Below are 18,280 nucleotides of genomic sequence, written 5' to 3' on the forward strand. Positions count from 1 at the left end.
GATCGGGCCCCCGCTCGCCCCCGCCTTGGCCTGGTGCCGCCCACTCCCTTGCTCCACCATCCCACCACGGTCCCACTGTCATAGGGGCCCATTGGGGCCAGCAGTGCCGCCATTGCCGCCTGCTGCCAGCGTCGCATCGCCAGCCCCCACCATGTTCCGTGCTGCCCCCTGGTGGTCAGCACACATCATAGTGAGCGGTCAAACTCCTGGTCGGTCAAACTCCCGGTCAATGACCGCCCGAGGGGACACTCTGTATATTAGGCTCTTATTACATAGGATGTCCAGCAAAGGTAAAGCTATAGTGACAAAAAGATCAGTGGCGGCTGGGCTGGTGCACGAACTGACTGCACACAGGCCTAGGGGTCTCGTCGGGGGATGAAGCTGGTCTAACACCCACTGGGTGGTGGCTGCACGACTCTGTAAACTCACTGGAAGTCAGCAAATCGCGCCGTGTAAGTGGGAGAACTGTATGTGCATGAGCTGGGCCTGGAGCACGCTGCAGGGAGCTTCCTTCTGTTTTGGAATGCTGCACCATGGCCTCCGCTCCCACCCTGCAGTGTGGGCCTGTTTTTCGATTTCACTTTCTGTGTTTTCCAACAGAAGTAGAAAAACCAGCCCGGCTGGTGTGGCTCAGTGGTTGAGCATCCACCTATGAACCAGAAGGTCACAGTTTGATTCCCAGTCAGGGCACATGCCCGGGTTGCAGGCTCAATCCCCAGTGTGGGGTGTGCAGGAGGCAGCCAATCAATGTTTCTCTCTCATCGAGGTTTCTCTCTCTCTCTTCCTCTTCCTTCTGGTCTAAAATCAATAAAATATTTAAAAAAGAAAAAACCGGAACACTCAGCATACAACAGTGGGCCCCAAACAAATTCTAAACCAGTGGTTAGTCTGTCAAATACTGAACAGAATGCCTAACATTAAGAAAGCCTGAATTAGAACATAACCAAGACCACACAGTATCACTTATGCTGCACTGCCCACAGGTGTGTACACATTCGCTATCACATATCCAATGAACTGTTCACGGGAACGGCTCGGGGTGCCAAGATCAAGCTATGGGGTAAAGCCTGGCCGGTGTGGCTCAGTGGCTGAGCACTGACCGATGAACCAGGCGGCCAGGGTTCCATGCCCAGTCAGGGCACATGCCCCGGTTGTGGGCTCCATCCCAGTAGGAGGCGTGTAGGAGGCGTGCAGGAAGCAGTCTACTGATGACTCTTTTTCATTATTTATTTATTGTCTAAAGTTTTACATGTCTCCTTTTTCCTCGATTGATCCCCCATCTCTCATTATTGATGTTTCTATCTCAACCTCTCCCTTCCTCTCTGAAATCAATAAACATATAGTTTTTTAAAAGTATGGGATAAATATTTCCCGAACAGGGCTTCTCTTACTACAAAACTTGGAAAAATCACAGGTAGAGAAAGCCTATGCTGAAAATATATTTTTTTACAGGTTTGGATGTTTTTTACATTAGCACAGTCATGTGAACATGGGATGTGGCTGCGCCAGCAAGAGGGAGTGGTCCCGTCAACTCGGGGCATGGCCACATGAACACGCAAGAGTAGCCACGTGAACAAGGGGGCGGGGCCACGTAAACGTGAGTAGCCACGTGAGCAAGGGGGCGGGGCCACGTGAGCACACAAGAGTGGCCACGTGAACAAGGGGGCGGGGCCACGTGAGCACGCAAGAGTAGCCACGTGAACAAGGGGCGGGGCCACGTGAACACGCAAGAGTAGCCACGTGAACAAGGGGCGGGGCCACATGAACAGGCGAGTGGTCACGTGAACAAGAGGCGGAGCCACATAAACGTGAGTAGTCACGTGAACAAGGGGCGGGGCCACGTGAACAGGCAGGAGCGGTCACGAACATGGAGGAGGGTCGGGTGAACACAGCGTGAGGCCAGGGGAAGGTGGAGGCTGAGACTGAAGCGATGCGGCCAGGGGCGCCCAGAAGCGGAAGAGGCAGGAAGGACCCTCCCTGGAGTCCTCTGAGGAGCACAGCCCCCGACACCCCGATTTCAGGTTCTGGCCCCAGAACGGGGAGAGCCACGTTCCTGTTGGGTTAGGCCAGTCTGTCGTCATCGGAGCAGCAGCCCCAGGAAACGGGCCCCTCCTTGCCCCTCCTGTTGGGGCTTTGACCGGGTTCTGGGGACAGCTGAGCCCTGTGCTCCGGCAGGGGGACCCCCTAGACCTCTCACTGCCGGGCTCACAGGGAGACCATCCGTGTCCGTGCCTCGCCCGTCTCCGCTCCCCCGGGCTCCTCAGCAGTGACAGTGCAGTGGGCGCACCAGGCAGGCTGCTGGGTGGGAAGCGCGGGCCACGTGGCTCAGGGACCCTGCAGCTGCAGGAGGTGCAGGCCCTCCCCAGCCCCGCCTTCCCTCCCGGGCCTTCCCCCTCGTGAGCCCAGCCTGGGCCTCGGCTTCCTGGAGCACCTGGGCTGACTTGTGCCCATGTTCTAGATGCCAACACTGAGGCTCAGAGAGGAGGGCAGAGGTCCCTACCCCCAGCCCACCTCCCTCTCAGCTCAGTCCAGCTCACAGGCGGCTCACAGCTGCCCCCTGGTTGCCATGGTGTCGGAGGAGGAGGAGCTGAAAATATTTATTGTATTGATTTCAGAGAGGAAGGGAGGGAGAGGGAAACATCAGTGATGAGAGAGAATCATTGATCGGCTGCCTCCTACATGCCCCCTACTGGGGATCGAGCCCGCGACCTGGGCATGTGCCCTTGACCAGAATTGAATCTGGGACCCTTCAGTCCGCAGGGTGGCGCTCTACCCACTGAGCCACACCGGTTGGGGCTGAAAATATTTTTAAAAAGGAAAGTGGTAAGCCCTGTCCCTCTCTCACATCCATGTTGTGTTTTTCTCCCCCACTTCTAAAACCAGTGAAAACAGCCTTGGGTGAGGATTTTTTTTTTAAGGTAATTTTGTCTCTAAATGAAGAAAAGCTAATTTGAAGTGTTCGTCACCAGGTGGCCCCCATCAGCCTGGTCGCTGGCTGCCCACCCGCCAGGTGGAGGCTGTGTCTTAAACCCGTGAGTCTGTGCTTGGCTCCGCTTGAAGCTGGGAGACGGGCCGTCTCCACCGAAAGACCCCGAGTTCCTGCCTCCCCTGCCCACAGCCACACCTGCAGGCACCACTCCGTGTCCTCGCCACACGCTCCCTCACCCCCGTGGAGCCCACGTGTCCCTCTGCGCACATGGGACACAGCTGCTGACCCCGACACTGCCGTGGAAGTGGCAGAAGGCGAGGAATTTAATGTTAAATGGGGGGGGGTATTTTAGGGCAGAGCCGGTGGGGTCCCTGTGGTCTGTGTCTCGGTCAGGCAGGAGGCGAGGCCGGCCGGCGACTATCCCAGCGCAGGAGAGCCTTCCGCTGCTCGTGCCAAGGTCCTGGGGACCTGTTCGTGGTCGCCGGGAATTTCGGCCGAGCTGTGGGGTTCTGTGGGGTTCGTGATGCAGTTCCACACTCTGACCTGCAGTCAGAGCCCTTGACGGTTCCTCCAGGGCAGCCCGTGGGCACGGAGGGGGCAGTTCAAGTCCCTGAGCCGACGCCCCGAGGGCAGAGGGCGCACCCTCTCCTCCGAACCCAAGCCGGGGAGTGGCAGAGTCAGGAGAAGTCGCTCACAGTCTGAAAGGCTGAACCGCTACCAGGAAAGCAAGCGACGGGAACAGGCGGCGGAGGAAGCAGACGGGAGGCGGGACAGGGCCCAGGGCTGGGCTGGAGGAGGTCAGGCCTCGAGTCAGTGGTTTGCTGCCTGCAAACGGCTCAAAACCAGGCGAGCACCACAGAAAGGCTTATAATGGGAAACATATGACCAGCCCCATAGATGGAAAAACAGCATTTGATAAAATTCAACAGCCCTTCCTGGTTAAGAAAAACACACACAAAAAACCACAGTGAACTAAGAATAGACTCAGCCTCTGAAGGCTCAGACCCGGGAGCGTCCCCACCGAGGACACGGCCGGACGAGGAGGCACCTCCCGGCCGCTCGCACGGAAGCCTGGCCGGCTCCATGGCTGAGAACAGGGCTGGGCCCTGGTCAGGGACGCATTCGCATCCACTACGTTCTCCGTAACTAGCCAGCGTGCACTTCCCCGCCCAAGTGGGCCGTCCAATTCTCTGTGTATCTTCCAAGCCGACAGTGTCTCCTGCACTTGACTTAAATGTACGATTCCTCCCTCGAGCAGGAGAGGACATAGCAGCTGTCCCTAGTGGCCCTGACCGCGTGGCTGGGCGGCGTCCTGGGCACCGAAGGGCTGCGGACTCCATCCCCGGTGTGGGGCGTGCCCATCGATGTTCTGCTCTCACATCCATGTTTCTCTCTCTCCCTTCCTCTCTCAAAATCGATAAAAATGTTAGAAAATACAGTTGTTTTGGGGGACACGTTGAGAGGCCCTCATCTTTGCATCCGTCTCTTTCATCATGAAAATATGGGACTAGATTTCAACAGCCAGATCCCCACTCGGGTTGACTTGACTCGGATTCTCGATTTGGAAAAGGATTTGTGAATAATGGTGTGAAAATGTGCCGCTTCCCTGATTTTCTATGATGGTCTCGAGGCTCCGCTCCCCCTCATTACCTCGAGCCTCTGCCGCCTGCCCATCTCCTCTGTCCAGCTGCAAAGAGGCGGGTTCCAGAGACCAGGCCACATGGCTGGGCACATCTGGAAAGGAAGCCGCGTGTCCCTGCCTCCCGGGCACATTCCATTCGGACACGCGCGCGCTGACGCTCATCCTCCTCACGTCCAGGGCCAGAGCCGCATGCTTGGCGCCCTGGGCCAGCTCGGCCAGACTCTTCGCCCAGCAGGGAGGGTGGGGGCGGGCGGGGCTGGAAAGAAGGCTTTGTGAGGGAAGAATGAGCCCGGGGCTGTGTGGGAGAGTGGGCTCCGGGTCAGGCCACGCTGAAAGGGCCAGGCTGGCAGCACAGACTCCCCCCAAATGACCTTAAAATTAAAAAATGAACAGTTTTAAAGTGAGGAGAGAAGGCAAAAGAACTTCTCATCTGCACCCCAGCCGCTCAACTTTAACATTTAGCTTCTGGAAGCCGGGCTGCTTCCCGCGGAGAAGCCTCCCGCCCCCCCAACCCCCCCCAGAGCCACAGAAGGAGGCCCTCACTCAGGAACCCTGGCCGTTGAGGAATGTAAACCGCCCTTCTCTATGGACTTCCCCCTCCCACTGTCTTCTTTCCTTTATTCCTGTGATGGGAAGAAGCACCTAAGTTATGGTGTCGCTGAGGATTCAGGGACAAGAAAACACGAGACCCCGTGCAGCCGGTTGGAGGCCTTCATTCCGAAGGCTCCGGGGCGCATGCGGACAGGGCCCGGAGCCGCGTGTACGCACCACGGCCACACGTCCTCAGAGCCTCACAGATGTTGCACAGCTGTCGGGCAACAGGATGAAACAAGAGCAGGCGGTAAAACTTGAATCAGCTAAAGAAAGTGTCGCGGGAAATGCAGGGAGGAAATGTGCAGTCATAAAGGAAAGCTGGCCGGGGCGCCAGACCACCTGACGGATGATTCAGACGGCGGAGCGGTTACATCTGAATTTTAAACATGCCCCAAAATGATAAACGTTTCTGCTTCTACTTTTAAAAATACAGTGTTGCCAAGCAGATCCCAGGAAAAGGCCAGGGCGGGTCCACGGCTCCACGCCGCCCTTACAAGGCTGTGGAAGTTACTTTCTCTAGGTAAGCCTCAGTGTCCTCATCCGTGCAATGGGCTTCAGCACCCATCCCAAGGACTGTCGTGAGAAGACAAATGAGCTAATACGCCAAATGCAAAATGCTTAGCGCACCCTCTGGCACACAGAAAGTGGTAACCACTGGTACTGCTGCCCTCTGATTGTGATTATTCCATCAGTTACTACTAACACCCTTCACCTAGAATCTTACCAGAGTTAAGTCTTTCTCCGTAAGATGAAGCCTCAGGCCCCTAATTCTAAGAATACCTCCTCCCATTCTGCTAGGGAGAAAAGAACTCCGGGGGCTTCTCTTTCTGATCTACCATCAGGTGACTAACGTGACTCCCAAACAGGCAGGTGAGTCAAAAATACAACCCTGGCACCCCATCTGCATGCCGCTCTATCAGCCAGCAGACTTCAGGAAAGTTCTGTGCCGTGGAGGGCGACACGACCATCTGGAGGGTGTTCATCACATGCCACGGACACGCAAAACCACTGATGACTCTACGTGTCACAGGAGGGGACCGGCACGCACTCAGAGGACGGAACACGGGCCGCCATTCAATGACCACGCAGGCCTGGCGGGAGGGTGTCAGTGTAATTACATGCGCAGAGCGGGGCAAGAAACCCTAAGTACAGACAACCCTGTTCATGTCTTGAAAATACATACATTCACTCACAGGAAAGTCAAGGCATACAAACCGAAATGGCAATAAGGGCAGGACTATAGGTGGTTTCATCTCCTCTCTGTGATTTTCTGAGAAACCTGAGGAGCTGTGCTCACAATTGGGAGGGTGGCCAGTGCTCGCGGACTCTGAGGTAAGCGACTCCCTGGTGGCTGAGCAGGTAGCGGGCTCCCAGCCAGGCCTTCGCCTCCCTGGCGCAGGCCTCCCACTGTCCCCTGCAGGGACCTGGCCTCAGGGTGCCTTGGGGTCCCCCAGGCCTCTTCCCCTTTAATCCAAGTACAAACCTGAGAACTGAACAAACCGGAGGCAGGGCCCCTGGGGCTAAGCACGGCCGGTCTGACTGCTGAACTTGGGGACACAGGGTTGGGTCTCCCCACAAGAGGGAGACCAGGGATTGAGACCCCATCTCTACCTGGCCCTCCTGCTTCCCGCCCTCTACTTCCTCTTCTCCCACTGCTGTCCCTGTCCCTGCTGAGCCACCGAGAGCACAGAGATGCAGGACCCCCGAGCACAGAGACGCTGACCCCCAACACAGAGACACAGGACCCCCGAGCACAGAGACGCTGACCCCCGAGCACAGAGACGCTGACCCCCAGCACAGAGACGCTGGCCCCGTCTGTGCGAGGACCCCTGCCATCGGGAAGCAGAGGGGCGTGCTGCCTCGGGCTCTGACCAAGTTTGACACAGAAACAGGAACGAGAACCACTCTGCCAGGGCCAGTCCCAGCGGTGACAGCGCAGTGGCAGCCATGGGCACCTAAGCCAGCCTGGTCCCGTGGCCTGGCTGTGGCTGCCCAGCTTCCTTTGGCTTGGGTCCGTTTTCTGGGCGTGGCTCTAGACTTCCCGTAGGTCAGTAACTCCCCATATCTTTGCAATAATTGCTAATATGCTTAAATTAGCCAGAGTCACATTCTGTGGCCGGACGTCAGGTGCCGGCCGTGGGCGGTGGGAGCGGGCACCCTGATCCCCGACTGCCTTGCCACGCCGGCTCCTGTGCTCACCGGAAACCACTCTCCCACCGCGTCTGCTCCACTTCCCTAGCCCGTCCCTCTCGGTCCCCGGGCCCAGGAGTCCTCTCCCCGGTTCCTTAAACCACGCTGCTCCCTGAGAGTCACGCCCAGCACCCACTCCCTCACTCTGCACCTGCACGTCTCACCGAGGGGCTCGCTCCAGCCCAGTCCCCTGCCTGCCACAGCGCCAGCAGCACAGCCCAGGCTGACCGACGTGTCTGACCGCTGCTCACTTTATCACCTTCTCCTCTACACACTGTTTGTCCGGGGCCACGCCTTGACTCAAGTCTCCACCGCGCAGCACGGTAGACAAGCCGGGTGAGCGTCGACCTACGAACTAGGAGGTCACGGTTCGATTCCCAGTCAGGTCACATGCCCGGGTTGCAGGCTCCATCCCCAGTAGGGGGCGTGCAGGAGGCAGCTGATCAATGATTCTCCCTCATCATTGATGTTTCTATCTCTCGCCCTCTCCCTCTCCCTTCTCTCTGAAATCAGTGAAGACATATTTTTTAAAAAACAAAGGAACGACAATTAGTATGATTATTTAATTCTTTGTTAAAACCTTTTATCCTCAAAGCGCTCAGCCTGGGCTCTACCTACCTACTGGCAGTGGTGCAGCAAAGCCACACCCACCCTGACCTTTCCTGCTTTGCAAGTAGCCCCACCCCGTCTTCCCCTCCACTGACTGCCAGGTACTTTCTTTATTCTTGAAATTTAACATTTTCACCAGCAACAGTTGTCCGTCCCACTGACTTCATCTAATGCGGAAGGAGCCCTTCCAACCGGGGGAGGCAGGTGGAGGGTGGGTTTTTGTTTGTTTTCGGCACAAAAAGATACTTTTCCCCTCACATTTATTACTGTTTCTATTCTATTTGTTTCCCAGCATCTTCGGATCACAGCGTGACTTTAACTTTCCACACTATAATGCTTGCTCTTCCCGATCCTAATGAGCTTACAATTCTGCAAATGCAATTAGTGTGTTACCGCCCATTCCCTTCATCTCCCCGCCTCTCACCCCGCCTGGCAGCCGCCTCCCCTCCTCTCTCCATCACTGATGTCAGAGTCTTCCTTGACTGTGTTGTAAACAACACAAAGCAGATTCGATCTGAAATTTACCTCTGGTTTCTCTAATCTTTTTCAAAATTATACTTTTCCTCTGCCTCCAAAAGCACACCCTCCCTTACTTTACTGTGACATGTGCTCTTTTCTTTTTACTTATACTGAACTCTGACACCCCGGCCCTGTATGTCTTCACTCTGGTCCATCACTCATGATTCAGTTTCTCCTTCTTTCCCTAAAACAGAACGGCTGGCCCTCCCCAGGACGCTGCGTTTGGTGGGCCCTGATGCGAGCGTGCATCGCAGCACCGTTCTGGGTGGTCCAGCTTAGGGGTCATCTCTGCACCTCTGCTTCTATCCTGCTGGTTCTGCAATGCCGTTTCTGTACGAAATTCTGCCTGGCCGGCTTCTGCCCCAGACAGACGGGGTGCTGCCCTGGCCCGGGAGGCGGTGCCCGGCAGGGAGAACCTCCTGTGCCAACCACGCGGAGGCCCGCGTGCCCTCCCCCCAGGTCATGCTCCCAGGTGCCACCGCCCCACTCACCCTCCTCTGTGCTACATGGTGCTTCTCACCAGGTTCCCGTCTCGGGTGGAAGGTACGATAGGTTCTCTGGTCCGTGAGCACCGCCTGCCCACTGGCCGCCTTCACTTTGGGATGAAAAGTCAGGGAACCGGCCTTGGGGCTGAAAAGCCCTGAAAAGCCAGCAGGAAAAAGCTTTACTTGGGGTTCACACCCACGGAGCCCCAAGCCCACCAGGCAGAGAGGTGGCCCCAACCCACGAGGGAGGGGGACAGGAGAATCCTCTGGCACGGAGGCCCCGCGACAGCCTGCAATTGTCCTGCTTTGTAGCCCACGTCCACGCATGTCCACGTGCTTCCTGCTGCTGCCCGGGCAGAGCCACTGAGGGATGGCCAGAGCCCTTCTGCTCACTCAGCTCTTCATTCTATCTGTTCATAGGCGTCCAACGTCTTGTTTATTCCAAAGCTTGTAAAGCTCTCTCCTCTACTAAAGGTCCCCCCAGGCTCTGCTGCTGCTATCGCTTCCTTGCCGATGGTCTGGGGGAGCGGCTGCTGGAGGAGGGCAGCCACACTGCGCGCACTGCGTGCCCCTGTGAACAAGCCTCAGCACAGCTCGCTGGGGAATGGGTTCTGAACCACAGATCGGCCTTCAGAGAGGAAACTTCTGCAGACAGCAGGCCGCTCCCCCCCGCAGCTGTGCCCGACACCATAAACTGAGGGTTTCGACAGCAAGGATCCCTTCATTCCTCCAAGCAACAGGGCTGGAGAGAAACGTCACCGTCCCGTGCAGACTAGAACCTCCGCGGCAGCACACGAGCGAGACAATGAGAGAAGCTCCCTTGCTGGCTCAGAGAAGCAAGCTGGCAGGGAAGGGTCTCGGGGCTGGGGCCTGCGGGCACCCTCCAGAAACTCCGTGACCCCACCCAACAGCCAGCGAGAGAGAGAGCGCCTGCCAGAGACGCATGAGCTTGCCAAGGGCCCCGAGGCAGGGGGGATGGCAGCCCTGCCAGCAGCGTTGTCAGTGCAGCCACGGGAGACCCTGGGCAGAGGCCTGGGTGACTTCCTGGCCCTGGAAACGATAAAATGATAAATGTGTGCTATTTCGAGCTGCTACAAAAAGAAGAAAAAAAGACAGCACACAAGCCACAAATCCAACCATGTGACCGAGTGAGTAAACGCTCAACCACTAAAACCAGTCCAAGTCTCACCTCCACTCCCAGGACAAGCACAGGTACCTTCTACTCAACCACGTTACAACACGACGGCCCTGGAAAACCGAATCACGTGACAACGTGGAGGGACCTGCCGAGGGACAGCAGCCAGACACAAGCCACACATTAGATGATCCCCAGGCATGACATGTTCAGAAGAGGCAAATCCACGGGGCACAGGTTGGCAGCTGGGAGAATGGCTGCTGGTGGGGAGAGGGTCTTTCTTTTTTTTTAAACACTATGAATAGATGGTGTCTTTATATATATGAATATATATTGATATATAATATGTATTATTTTATTGATTTTTTACAGAGAGGAAGGGATAGAAAGTTAGAAACATCGATGAGAGAGAAACATCAATCAGCTGCCTCCTGCACACCCCGTCTTGGGGATGTGCCCGCAACCAAGGTACATGCCCTTGACTGGAATCGAACCTGGGACCCTTCAGTCCGCAGGGCGACACTCTATCCACTGAGCCAAACTGGTCAGGGCGAGAGGATCTTTCTGGGGTGATGAAAACGTGCTAAAAGGAGCAGGTGGCAATGGCTGCACAGCTACAGGAACACACTGAAAACCACTAATTATGTGCTTTTAAAGGGCGACTATATGTGAATTACAGTTCAATTTTTTGAAAAGAGAATAGGTACTTTATCACCAAATCAGATCAAGGCTCACAGCCCCTCGGTCCTGTACCAACAACAACAGATCAGACAATTCAGGGCAGAAGGGTCTCTGATACGCAACAGGGCAGCAAACCAGCCACGTATAAAGCTAAGAAGCGACCAGGCTGGTTTTAAGTAAAAGAAATACCCATGGCCCTGGCAGGTGGGGCTCAGTGGTTAATGCCGGCCCACACACCTAACGGTCATGTGTTCCATTCCTGACCAAGGGCTTGCAGGTTTAATTCCCAGCCCCAGTCGGGGCGCATGTGGGAGGCAACCAATTGATGTGTCTCTCTCACATCGATGTGTGTGTATATCCCCCCCCCACCCCCGCCAAAAAAATCAATGGAAACAATATACTCAGGTGAGAATTAACAAAATATTTTTTAAAAAATCTGTGAGTGAGAATGGGGCAGGAGAGAGTTGGAGGAGACACGTGAGAAGTTACTTGAGGGGTTACCACAGCGTGTCCCTCAGGGGGAGGCAGAGAAGAGTCAGTGTGAGAACCCAGGAGCCCAGCCAGGCCAGTGTGAGACAGGCAGACAGCGGTCACCTGCAAACACACGGTTCTCTTCCCGACACCCACTACAGCGACGCCTATGAAGCTGAAACACCCTTAAGACATCCGGCGGTATTCTTGTGCTGAAATAAGCACAGTTATTACTGGTTGATGCCTGGAAGCCCAGAAATGTAAAGAGATCATCTAAAAATAGAGCATGGATTTCACGGAATCCTGCGAAAAACCCAACCTCGGGGAACGACTTGAGGACTGCCGCAGAGCTGCTCGCTTCTTCCCAGGCCGCGCCGCTCACAGCACCCAAACAGGATGTCTGGCTGCAATTAGGCGAAATCTGAGAAATCTGACCTCCCGGGCAGAAAAAACGAAAAACAAAATGTTCGAGACGCACAAGTATGTGAGAACCACTGGCCTTACGAAAAGGACATTCATGGCCAAGGCTGCTGGAGGCTCGGACTCCACCTGGGGCTGCACGGTGCTGGTGTGCGCGGTCCCCGGAGGCAGAGCCCATCAAAGACGCTGGGCTCCGCGGGCAGGACCTCGCCGAGACAGCAAAGCTGAGGCTTAGCCGTGGTTACTGCCGGGTTAGCTCTCTGGTAAACGCATACATAGAAGCTCTGCTGAGCGGACCTGAGAGAGAGCTCAGCCCCTGGGCTGCTGGCCCGGGTCTCGGAAACCTGTGTGCGCGTGAGCGATTGGGACGAGTCCATCAGGAGGGTCCGGTCCTCTGGGTTCTTTCTCACAGTGGCTATTTTCTGCTGCCTCACGTATGGTCTCTGGTTACATGGTTACATACACAACATGATTATAAGGGAAAAACCAAAACACCCACGAGGCTAGTCGCAAACAGGGCGGAACCTAATTCAGCCGTCTGCAAGGGAGGCTCCCAGACCTGCCCCTGTTGCCTGAATACTTTTATAGGGTGTCACTTTTTTCCCACCCTGCCCTTTCCTTTCTTGAATTCTCATACAATGAGTTTGCTATGACCATCCCCGGATACGCTAGCAACAACCAAGAAGTTACAGCTGGATCCTGTATTGGACTCAGCTGCGGCTGGAGTTTAAAAATGTCTCCGGCCAATAGGAAAGCGCTGAGTGAGGGAAGAAAAAGCCAGGCTCATTCCAGAGAGATTTAAGGCTGGCTCTCCATCCAGGGAGCTGGCAGCTAAAGCGGCTCTTCTGTATTATGTAAATACAGTTTGTCTCCCCACGTTTCCAATGCTGAAGTTCATGTCTTTATGAAGCCATGGCCAAATATTAAAATAAAACCCTTACTGCACGAAGCCAGATCGCTAATCACCTCCATGTGGGGGCAGGACCACTGTGCATATCTGCTCCAAGTTCACCCACGCACATAGCCCACGGATATCCAAGCCGCTCAGTAACTCCTTTTGGTTACCAATCAAATCCACATTTACCAAAGAACAAGAAAAATGCATGTGACTTTGAATCAAGTAAATGCTTTTAACCTATTCATAAAAATTTAAGCTCTAGCCAGTTTGGCTCAATGGATAGAGCATCGGTCTGCGGACTGAAGGATCCCGGGTTTGGTTCTGGTCAAGGGCACATGCCCGGGTTTCAGGCTCGATCCCCAGTAGGGGGTGTGCAGGAGACAGCCGATCAATGATTCTTTCTCATCGTTTATGTTTCTCTCTCTTTCCCTCCCTCTCTCTTCCTCTCTGAAATCAATAAAAACATATTTTAAAAAAATTAAAATGACATTAAGTAAACAAAGCACTTCTCTCTCCAGCCTTTACATGCCATCTAGACCAGTGATGGCGAACCTTTTGAGCTCGGCGTGTCAGCATTTTGAAAAACGCTAACTTAATTCTGGTGCCGTGTCACATATAGAAATTTTTTGATATTTGCAACCATAGTAAAACAAAGACTTATATATATTTTTAATATATTTTATTGATTTTTTTACAGAGAGGAAGGGAGAGGTATAGAGAGTTGGAAACATCGATGAGAGAGAAACATCAATCAGCTGCCTCCTGCACACTCCCCACTGGGGATGTGCCTGCAACCAAGGTACATGCCCTTGACTGGAATCGAACCTGGGACCCTTTAGTTCGCAGGCCGATGCTCCATCCACTGAGCCAAAATGGTCAGGACAAGATTTATATTTTTGATATTTATTTTATATATTTAAATGCCATTTAACAAAGAAAAATCAACCAAAAAAATGAGTTCACATGTCACCTCTGACACGCGTGTCATAGGTTCGCCATCACTGATCTAGACTGTAGGAGGCAAATCATATTAGGCAACGAGCATGGACGGCTCTTCAGAGTCACTGTCACCATGAAAAAGTCTTTTAAAGGCTCAGGAGACATAACTAAATGCAAGGCGTTAACCTGATCAGAGGCTAGATAGGTAGGAAAAACAGCTGCTACAGACATTTTGGGAATAAGGGGGAAGCAGTACTTAGACTATAAATGTGAAATGCGAAAACAACTCTTGTTTATCTCAGTATGGGAATGGCTGTGGTTAAGGAGGGCAAGTCTTTAGGAGATGAATGTTAGTATTTAGGGGTAAATGTTATGATGTATGTAACTTACTTTCAAATGGTTCAGAAAAGAAAAAAAAAATTGTAGGCCTGGCCGGGTAGCTCAGTTGGTTAGAGCATCATCCATATACCCCAAGGTTGTGGGTTCGATCCTCACATACAAGAAGCAACCAATGAATGCATAAATAAGTGGAACAACAAATAGCTCTCTCTCAAATTAATAAAAAAATGTTTTGTTTTTCCAAACAGACAACCAAAAATGAGAAAACAAAGAAACAACCCCCAAATGAAACAGAGATAAGAAATTTATCTGAAACAGAGTTCAGAGTAATGATGGTAAAAATGCTCAACAGTATGAAAAAAGATATAGTAGCTATGGAAAAAGAACAGTCTGAGATAAAAAATGACATAACACAAATAAAGAACACATTGAAAGGAATACACAGCAGATTTGGGGAAGCCAAGGATCGAATCAGTGAATTAGAAGACAGAGTTGAAAATATCACTCAATTAGAGAACCAAAAAAGAAAAAAAACAATTAAGAAACAGGAGGACAGCTTAAGGGAGCTGTGGGACAATGTGAAACATAACAATATTAGAACAGCAGGTGAGCCAGAAGAGGCAGAAAGGGAGGAATAGAGAAGGTGTTTGAAGAAATAATGGTAGAAAACTTCCCTAACCTGGTAAAGGAAAAAGTCACACAAGTTCAGGAGGCACAGAGACCCCCAAACAAGAAGAACCCAAACAGACCCACACCCAGACATGACATAATTAAAATGCCAAAAATTAAAGACAAAGAGAGAATTTTAAAGGCAGCAAGAGAAAACTTTTACCTACAAAGGAGTTCCCATAGGCTGACACCTGATTTCTCACCAGAAACTCTACATGCCAGAGGGAATGGCATGAAGTACTCAAGATAATGGAAAGCAAGGACCTGAAACCAAGATTACTATATCCAGCAAGGCTATCATTCAAAATAGACAGTCAAATAAAGAGCTTCCCAGACAAAAAAAAGGTTGAGTTCATCACCACCAAGCCAGCATTACAAGAAATGCTAAAGGGATTGCTGTAAGGGATTGCTGAGAAGAAGAAACAGAGAAACCTAGACATACAGAACTAAAATGGCTATAAATAAGTACCTCTCAATAATAACCCTAAATGTAAATGGAGTAAATGCTCCAGTAAAAGGCATAGGGTAGCTGAATGGATACAAAAACATGACCCAAGTATATGCTGTCTACAAGAGACCCACCTCAAAACAAAAGACACACACAGGATGAAAGTGAAGGGATGGAAAAATTTTTCCCATGCAAATGGAAAAGAAAAAAAAGCTGGAGTAGCAATACTCATACCTGACAAAATAGACTTTAAAAGCATCATGCTAAGCGAAATAAGTTGGAGAAAGGTAAATATCATATGATCTCACTCATTTGTGGAATATAATGAACATAAACTAATGAATAAAAATAGAGCCAGAGGGGGAAAAATATTCTAGAATAGAAGTAATCCTGTTATTTGCAGACTTTTAATATTTCCTACAACTTTTGCAATATCATACTATGTACAGTTTTGGTAATATTATACTTAAAATCCTTTTGTTCTTGAAATATTAATGTTTATTGCATGTAATATTATATGTAAAATCATTTTTCTTGAATAACTGGTGTTTATTGTATGTAACATTTTCATATTAAAAATCATTTTTTGAGATATTGTTTACTGCATTTAACATTATATTTAAGACTAGAGGCCCGGTGCACAAAAATTTGTGCACTGGGGGGGGGGGAAGGGGGGTCCCTCAGCCCAGCCTGTGCCCTCTCGCAGTCTGGGACCCCTCGGGAGATAACGACCTGCTGGCTTAGGCCTGCTCCTGGGTGGCAGAGGGCAGGCCCAATCCCTAGGTGCAGCCCCTGGTCGGGCTCAGAGCAGGGCTGATTGGGGAGTTGGGGCGCCACCCCCTGTCATGCACAGAGCAGGGCGGATTGGGAGGTTGCGATGCCACCCTCAGTCACGCTCAGGATAGGGGTGATTGGGGGGTTGGGGCACCGCCCCCTATCACACTCAAGGCAGGATCGATGGGGAGGTTGCGGCGCCACCCCCTGTGATGCACAGAGCAGGGCCAATCAGGGGGTTGGGGCACTGCCCCCTGCACAGAGCAGGGCCCATCAGGGGGGTTGGGGGCTCCCATACCCTGCAGGGCCAATCAGGGGGTTGGGGCACTGCCCCCTGTCACGCACAGAGCAGGGCCCATCAGGGGGGTTGGGGCTCCGTACCCTGTCACGCACAGAGCAGGGCCAATCAGGGGGTTGGGGAGCTCCCCCCTGTCATGCACAGAGCAGGGCCCATCAGGGGGGTTGGGGCTCCGTACCCTGTCACGCACAGAGCAGGGCCAATCAGGGATTTGGGGAGCTGCCCCCTGTCACGCACAGAGCAGGGCCCATCAGGGGGTTGAGGAGCTCCCCCCGTCACTCACAGAGTAGGGCCGATAGGGGAGTTAGGGCACCGCCCCCTGTCACACACACAGCAGGGCGGATCAGGGGGTTGGGGCGCCGCCACTGTCACACTCAGGGCAGGGCTGATGGGGAGGTTATGGCTCTACCCTGTCACACACAGAGCAGGGCCTGTGGGAGGGGGGGGGGGTTGGGGCACCGCACCCTGTCACACACAGAGCCGCAGGGCGATCAGGGGGTTTGGTCGCTGCCCCGTCACGCTGATCGGGTGTCAGGAGGCCTCGCGGCTCCGCTGATCCCGGTGCTGGGAGGCATATTACCCTTTTACTATATAGGATAGAGGCCTGGGGGCCGGCTGGTTTGCCCTGAAGGGTGTCCTGGATCAGGGTGGGGGTCCCCACTGGGGTGCCTGGCCAGTCTGGGTGAGGAGCTGAGGGCTGCTTTCAGGCTGGCAATTGACTGAAGCTCCCAACCACTCCTTTTTTTCTTTTACTATTTTTTTTTTTTTATTCTGGGCCAGCTTTAGCTCTGGCTCTAGCTCTGAGGCTTCCGCTGCTATAATCGAAACAATGTATAACTCTAGCTCTGAGATCCCGGCTGGCTGAAAGTTTTTTTCTGGGGTTTTGTTTAGCTTCTATATTTGCAACATAGTTTCTTAGAGTTGTAGCTCAGAGGCCGGCAAGTCAGGCGGGGAACGTTGCAGTCTGCAGTCACTGGAGCAAGCAAGCCTCATGTTCGCTTCCAGCTGCCTGGCTGCCGGCCGCCATCTTGGCTGACAGTTAATTTGCATAAGGATATGCTGATTAGCCAATGGGAAGGGTAGCGGTCGTACGCTAATTACCATGTTTCTCTTTTATTAGTGTAGATAGTTTTTCTTGAAATATTAATGTTTATTGCATGTAACATATTTAAAATCGTTCTTCTTGAAATAAAAAACTGGGGAAAAAAGCAAAACATTTGTTTTTAATTATAGTAAGTATTAGCGAGAGAGAAAGCGAATGTGGCAAAATGTCAGCAGTGATGAATTTAGGTGAAGGATACACAGGTATTCATTGCACTATTCTTTCAACTTTCCTGTAGACTTGAAATTTTCAAAATGCAAAGCTGGGGGAGAAAGGATACAATACTCACACCGCCGACCACCAGTTACTCCTAAACCCAAATACGACCGACTGCCCTTCCGAGCTGCTCTGCGCAGAGGGAAGGAGGACGAGGGGCCACGTGTGTGGGGGACAGGGTTCAATGCTGACCCAAGTGTTGGGATTTTTGATAAGTTATTCACTAAGTCATTCCACTTGGGTTTTTTAATGTCCATTTTACATGTGAGGAGCCTGACACTTAAGGAGATCCGGTATCTCATACAAGGACTCCGGCTGGAAGTGCCCGGAGAGCACATATTTACTTAAAAATATGTCAACAACCAATAACAGTGGGGTCAGATGTTTAAACAAACCTCAGTCAGTATACAGAGAGCAGAGACACAGTCCTCGGACAACCACGAGCACGCCGCGGACTGCGTTCCGCCCTCAACTGGGGGTCATAGGAGATCTCCTTCAGCGGCTGCCCTGACAGCAAACAGGCAAAGGCTCTGAGCTCTCTGTTCCCACAGCCCACGGCTCCATGACCTGGGAAGGGATGCTGTGTGGTTATCTCTGCGTGACTCATCCCAGCGAAGTCGGCCAGAAGGGGCATCGGCCCCGAACAAGAAAGGCAGCCCCCCAGGGCTGCGAGGTCCCACAGTCCAGAGCCCAAGGAACAGATGAAAGTAGCGGTCTAGGGAGGGAGGGAGGGAGGGAGGGCAGGGCTAGGGACTAGGGAAAAGGAGCTTCAATGAAACAGGCAGAAACAGTCTCATAAATGAACAGGTTTGGCTCACTGGATAGAGCGTCGGCCTGGGGACTGAAGAGTCCCAGGTTCGATTCCGGTCAAGGGATGTACCTTGGTTGCGGGCACATCCCCAGTAGCGGGTGTGCAGGAGGC

At 52.8% G+C, this 18,280-nt stretch overlaps 1 protein-coding gene across 1 annotated transcript in view; it reads right to left on the reverse strand.

Annotated features, from left to right (window-relative positions):
* The window catches only part of CYTH3 (cytohesin 3), a 27,242-nt gene extending 18,127 nt beyond the window's left edge, over nucleotides 1–9,115 (reverse strand). The window contains exon 1 of the mRNA XM_023761406.1: nucleotides 8,975–9,115. The gene's annotated coding sequence lies outside the window, so the exon portion shown is untranslated. The remainder of the gene's footprint in view (nucleotides 1–8,974) is intronic.
* Between the last annotated feature and the right edge of the window lie 9,165 nt (nucleotides 9,116–18,280).

This window comes from Myotis lucifugus, unplaced genomic scaffold, assembly GCF_000147115.1.
Source record: "Myotis lucifugus unplaced genomic scaffold, Myoluc2.0 scaffold_208, whole genome shotgun sequence".
Taxonomy (NCBI): domain Eukaryota; kingdom Metazoa; phylum Chordata; class Mammalia; order Chiroptera; family Vespertilionidae; genus Myotis; species Myotis lucifugus.